The following is a 6,000-nucleotide window of genomic DNA, read 5'->3' as shown; positions in this document are numbered from 1 at the left end:
TTAAAGTGACTCTCTCAAGTCCCATGCTAATCATTAGAAAGAGGTGGGAACAAATGTGCAATGGACTTGGTGAAGCCCTCATTCAGGAGAAAGTGTGGCATAATGGATAGAATGCCGGTCCTTGGGACAGGGAACATCTGAGTTCAAAACCCCATTCAGACACTTACTGGCTATGTGACCCTAGGCAAGTCATTTATTTCCCTGGCTCTCAAATTCCTCTTCTGTTAAATGAGGGAGTAGGACTCAGTAACTTCTGAAGAGTCTCTCTAGTGCTAAATCTGTGATCCTGTGACCTCCTACCAATGTGGTCAGAGGACAATCAAACATTTCCGTGATCAAGAGATGAAAAGGTATCCCTTCTCAAAAGACCAAATAGTTTGACAGCGGCAGGAGCAAGATTTATTTTCAAGAGAAAATGAAAGAAGAAAGAAGAAAAAGAGAGAACAATGGTGAGGTGAAGTTAATTTCCAGGATCAAGATGTTCTAAAAAGGAAACGTTATTTCTGTCTGATTGTTCTACCAAGGGCTGAAGAATTCACCCATCAAGCTACTCAAAGACTGCAGGCTTGAAATCACAGCATGTTCCTGGTGAAGCCAGATGTCCTATAGCAGAAGATGATTTCTATTTCTGTAGCATTCATGGTGGGGAGGGGGAGGGAAAGAGAAATGACACATGCTAAGAGGTCTTTTAAAAGGCAGCGTTTTGGGGACTGTCCCTTTAAAGAATTCTTAGTTCAGTTTGGATTAGCTTTCATTATCTATTATATTCAAAGAAGATTATAATCAGCCACTCAGCTGGTGGCTCATCTTTGGCAAGCCCTAGCTCAGCATACAAGTGTGGGCACCCATTCCAAGGGGCTGCCTAGCCTAGCTGGTTGCTGGGGCCCGTTGGCTCAGCCTCTAAGGTTGGATCCACTCCCATTGGCTGGCAGGCTACTATATGGGATTGGCGCCAATCACATCTTGTTCTCCTTGGACACTTGTCTCACTCAGGCACTATGGCAAACAGCTTCACAGCTGCAGGACTGTGGGCCTTCCATAGATAAATGGGCAACATGTTAGACTGACTGACACCAAAGGTTTCTGGTCAAAGAAATCCAGTTTCCTAGTATTTCAAACTAGAAAGGAATCTTAAGGATCATTAAGTCCAACCCTTTCATTTTGCTGATGAGGAAATTGAGGTCCAGAGAGGATAAAAGGTCATACCCAAGATCACACAAATAGGGAATGGAAGAATGGGAATTTGAACTCAAGACTTTTGATGCCAAATTCATTGCTCTTTTCACTCTACCATTAGTCTTTTAAGAGTCGCTGCCTCTCAACCGATACTGCATCAGCTAAATCATCTGGGGTTAGTTAGTTTGCTTATTGTTCCTTTCTAGGTCATTTGTGCTAAGGGCAACCTCATTCTTCTCATCTTCTTGGATTCTGCTCTACCACGACCAGTGACACATACATGACCTGTGAGGCTGGCTTTAGGCAATATTGCAAAGGAAAGGGCAGTCTTTGGTGCCCTTGCTCCTCATCTTTTGCCCTGGTGTCCATGTCCTGTGATTGTCCAAATTCTCCCTCCAGCCCCTAACAAAGTGAGGAACTCCATCCAGGTTTGTCCTCTTTCAAAAATTACCCTTACTCCAAAATCCTTTCCACTTCCCCAACAAAACTCCCTTCCCTCTCCACCCCCACCCCCTTTAAACTCAGCTAGTGTTAAGATTCAAATCAACTAATGGTATAAATGGCTTACTCTTTAGATTTTGAAGGTATTTTGAAGGAAGATACTCGGTAACTCAAGTAAATCTCGGATTTATGGGATTTAGTCAATGTGCCTCAGGGGCATGAAAATTTCAGACAATTGAAAAGGTTCTTAAATGGCAAGAGGAACCTGTCCCAATCCCTTACCTCAAACCAAAGGGATTCTGCCTATAGGCAAAGCTAGTCCTGATAACAATGCAAACAGAAGAAAGAGTTCATTTCCAAAAGGTTCTTCCTCTCTAACGATACATATATATAATAGTCTGTATGCCCTAATTTCCAGGCAGACCTTTATGAAATCCTTTGCATTTATACACTATCCACTATGACAAAAATGGGAGTTCCTACCTTAAAATGAGATTTGTATTTGTAATTGATAGACTTAATTCTGGGAGCAAATTCTAAGGAAGTAGGAGGGTGGACCTCATAGGAGGCTAACAGTCTCCACTAAGGCTGGGACTACTATTATATAACACTCTCCCTTTTCATTTGTTGTGTCCAGTATATGAAAATTAAAAACAAAAGTATTTTCCAATCTTATTTTTAAAACCCTGCCATTCACCTTTTGGTCTTATTTCAGCCACTAGTTTGACAATGAGGGGAACTGATGCCACTTTTATTTTAACTAGTATGTTATTAACAATTTGCCACCTCTTTTTTCCCCATCATTAAAATGGGGACAATAATAATACAGTGTCCTTCATGGCTATGAGGAAGAATAAAAGAAATTATTGCAAAGCACTTTGTAGACATTGTTATTGTTATAACTATTCTCCTTTTCAGCAGAAAGGTGATAGACAAAGGGGAAAAAAAGGAGGGAAGACACAATGCTACAAAAAGCAAAAGAAAAGTGAAAAGGATGAACAAAGAAAGAGAGGGGTCAACATGGCAGACTGGAACAAAGAAGGAACAAAAATTCAGTGAAATAAATGTTCCTGGCCTCTAGCTCTTCCCCAAGTGAAATTCTTGAGGGCACTCAGTGGTCTGTCTCCTATTTCCCCCCCTCTTCCCTACACACACATTATAGTATCTTGCCAACAATACTCCCCAGCCTGTATTCATGCTGTGCAAATTGCTATATCAATGCTAAATAATAACAGTTCTGAGTTGGTTAAAAAGCCTCCATGGAATGAATGTATCCCAACCCTTCAGCCTTGTCCTCCGTCTCCCTGCCTGTCCTCCCCACCCCCGTTCCAAAATTTTCCAACACGTGTCTTCTTCAGGGTCAACCATATTGATTTGGCTCCACACAGAAAGCTGCCTGAGTCTCCTCACTTGGAGCAGCCAGACCCTCAGTGAGGCTGGATGGTACGTGCAGAACCACGGCACACTGTGGCTGCCTGATACAGAATCAATGTTGTCAAGCAGATTGCATTTGTCTTCACAAATTGAAGTGGGGGGGGAAGGGGAATAGAAATGGTTTCCTTACTGGAAAACGCTTTTAAACAATGAAATTCTCCCTTGGTGATGCACTTCTAGGGTGGGGCAGTTTGGATCTTTTTAGTCAAAAAGCATAAACAGAAAATTTCTCACTCTGGGGTTCAAGACAGTCATGGATCAGCTTACCGCTCACAAATCTGCAGATTCTCCCAATGAATTGGAGCAGACACTGAGCAGGCTTGAACTTTCCCCCTGTTCTTCAGAGGATTTCCATTACATCACTTTTTAGGAAAACTTTAATAATGGCAGACAGTTCAAACTTCTCAGCTCAGTCTTCTTCCCTTTGTAGACTCTTGGTTTATTAAGAGTGCCAAGGCTCAGGAACTTCCCACCAAAACCTTATCCTTCCAATAAATAGTCTCTTCTCAATTCTTATTATTGAAGAATGGTATATAAATAGATTACAAAATGGTTTAGAAAAATGAGAGGCTGCTAAGTAATAATGGCTTAACCCTGATCTCTCTCTCTCTCTCTCTCTCTCACACACACACACACACACACACACACACACACACACACACACACACACTCCTTTTCTTTTTCCTCCCTCCTACATTCCTCTAGTCCAATACATCCAACTGCCTCTGGATATTTCCCCACAGTTGGCCTGCAATCACCCCAAATTTGTGCGAATGTCTAAAACCATCACCTTGAACTCACCAAAAAGACCTCTTGCCCTGCATTCTCTCTTTGGCAGTCTGGTGAAGTCTATAAACCCCTTCAAAGAAAAATGTTTCTAAATGCAGAAAATATATAAAGAATTAACCAATAATGCTGAAATGCAGTTATTAAAACTTTTTTTTAAATTTATAAACTACAGACTAAGAATTCCTGCTTTAAAAGATACCATTATTCTCCCAATTGCCCAGGCTAAAAACTTAATTTCACTGATTTCCTCCTTTCTCCCTCATCTCCCACATCCAATCTGTTACTATGTTGACTTTCTTTACAAAGTCTCTCAAATCCATTCTCCCCTGTCCGTTCCTACCCTAGTGCCCTAGTGCATGGCCAGATGAATATAATAGTTTCTGTTCTGGTATTCCTACTCCCAAACTCTCCCCTTCTAAACCAGCCTACACACTGCTTCCAGATTAATCTTTCTAAAACAATGTTTTTATCACTCCCTTACTTAGAGACCTTGAATGACTCTCCTTGAAATGACAAAGCAAAGTCAGCACCCCTTGGTCTGATATTCAAGACCCTTCAAAATATGACCTCAAACAACCATTCTAATCTTTTCATTACTGCTCCTCTAAACAGACTCTCTGTTCCATACATCTGATTTATTCACTGCTCCATGTGACAGCAAAATACACCCTTCCTCCTTTGCTCCTTTGCTTATATCATTCTTCTTGCTTGGGATACCCTCCCTCTTCTCTCTACCCATACAAATTCTATGCTTCCTTCAAGGCACAATTCACATTTCCACTTTTCCTTGAGTATCCCAGTCAGAAGTAATCTCTTATTATAGTCTTTTGTGTTATTGATTTTCTTTTCAATTCTATCCTTGATTCTGACTTTCTCTGCCTCTCTGCTCTGTCTCTGTATGAAAGACAGCATAGCATAGTGAATAGAGAAATAGCCACTGACTCATACTAAATTGTGTGACTCTGACCAAATCATTTGACTTCTTGCTGTCCCAGGTAATGCTCTGAGACAATAAGTTGTAACTGATTGTCACATTTAGATGTGACATTTAAAAGGTTCAAGAGAAGATGGAGGAGAAAAGACAGGAAGTTGCCTGAGCTCTCCCCAGTTTCCCTCAGAAACAACATTAAATCAAGCCTCTAAATGGATTCTTGAGAAGCAGAACCTACAAAAAGACAGAGTGAAACAATTTTCCACCATTAGATAACTTGGAGGGACTTAAGGAAAGGTCTGTCTCACTTGGGTAAAAGGGGAGCTCAACCCAGCATAGATGGTGTCCAGGTAAGCTCTTAGCTACAGCAGGCCAGTGGCATAGCAGGCCAGCTATGAGGACTCCAGCCCCAGCCCAGAAGGCAAATTGCTAGATCCAGAAACCCAGCACAGCAGGCACAACTAGGCCAGGCCACCCCAGTGCAGTGGGCAAGCTGCCAGCCTCTGAAGCCCCAGCACACAAAGCCAGTGAACAGCCCTCTGGAGCCCAGCACAAGAAAGTTGGGACAGTACCCCTGTGCCCTAGGAGCAGAGATCAACTTAAAAAGCCAAGAAATAGGCTAAAAAATGAGCAAGAAACAGAAAATAACCTTGACCACAGAAAGCTACTATGGTCACAGGGAAGATCAAAACACGAACTCAGAAGAAAACAGTGTCAAACTGACTACATGCAAAACCTCAAAATGGAATATGAATTTGTCTCAGATTCAAAAAGCCTTCTTGAAGGAGCTCAAAAAGGATTTTAAAAAATCAAATAAGAGAGGTAGAAGAAAAATTGAGGAAAGAAATGAGAGGTGTGCAAGAGAGGATCAACAGCTTGGGAAACAAAGGACAAAAATTGACTGAAGAAAACAATTTCTTAAAAAATACAATTAACCAAATGGAAAAAAATCCACTGAAGAAAACAACTATTTAAAAAGTAAAATTGGCCAGATGAAAAAGGAGGTACAAAAGTTAACTGAAGAAAATAATTCCTTAAAAATTAGAATTGGGCAAGTGGAAGCTAATGACTCTATGAGATATCAAGAATCAGTCCAACAAACATTAATGCATTGTTGGTGGAGTTGTCAACTGATCCAACCATTCTGAAGAGCAATTTGGAACTATGTCCAAAGGGCTATAAAACTATGCATACCCTTTGATCCAGCAATACCATTACTAAGTCTGTAT

Source organism: Phascolarctos cinereus, unplaced genomic scaffold (assembly GCF_003287225.1).
Source record: "Phascolarctos cinereus isolate Bilbo 61053 unplaced genomic scaffold, phaCin_HiC Scaffold_726;HRSCAF=1367, whole genome shotgun sequence".
NCBI classification, from domain to species: Eukaryota; Metazoa; Chordata; class Mammalia; order Diprotodontia; family Phascolarctidae; genus Phascolarctos; species Phascolarctos cinereus.
This window is presented reverse-complemented; position numbering follows the sequence as displayed.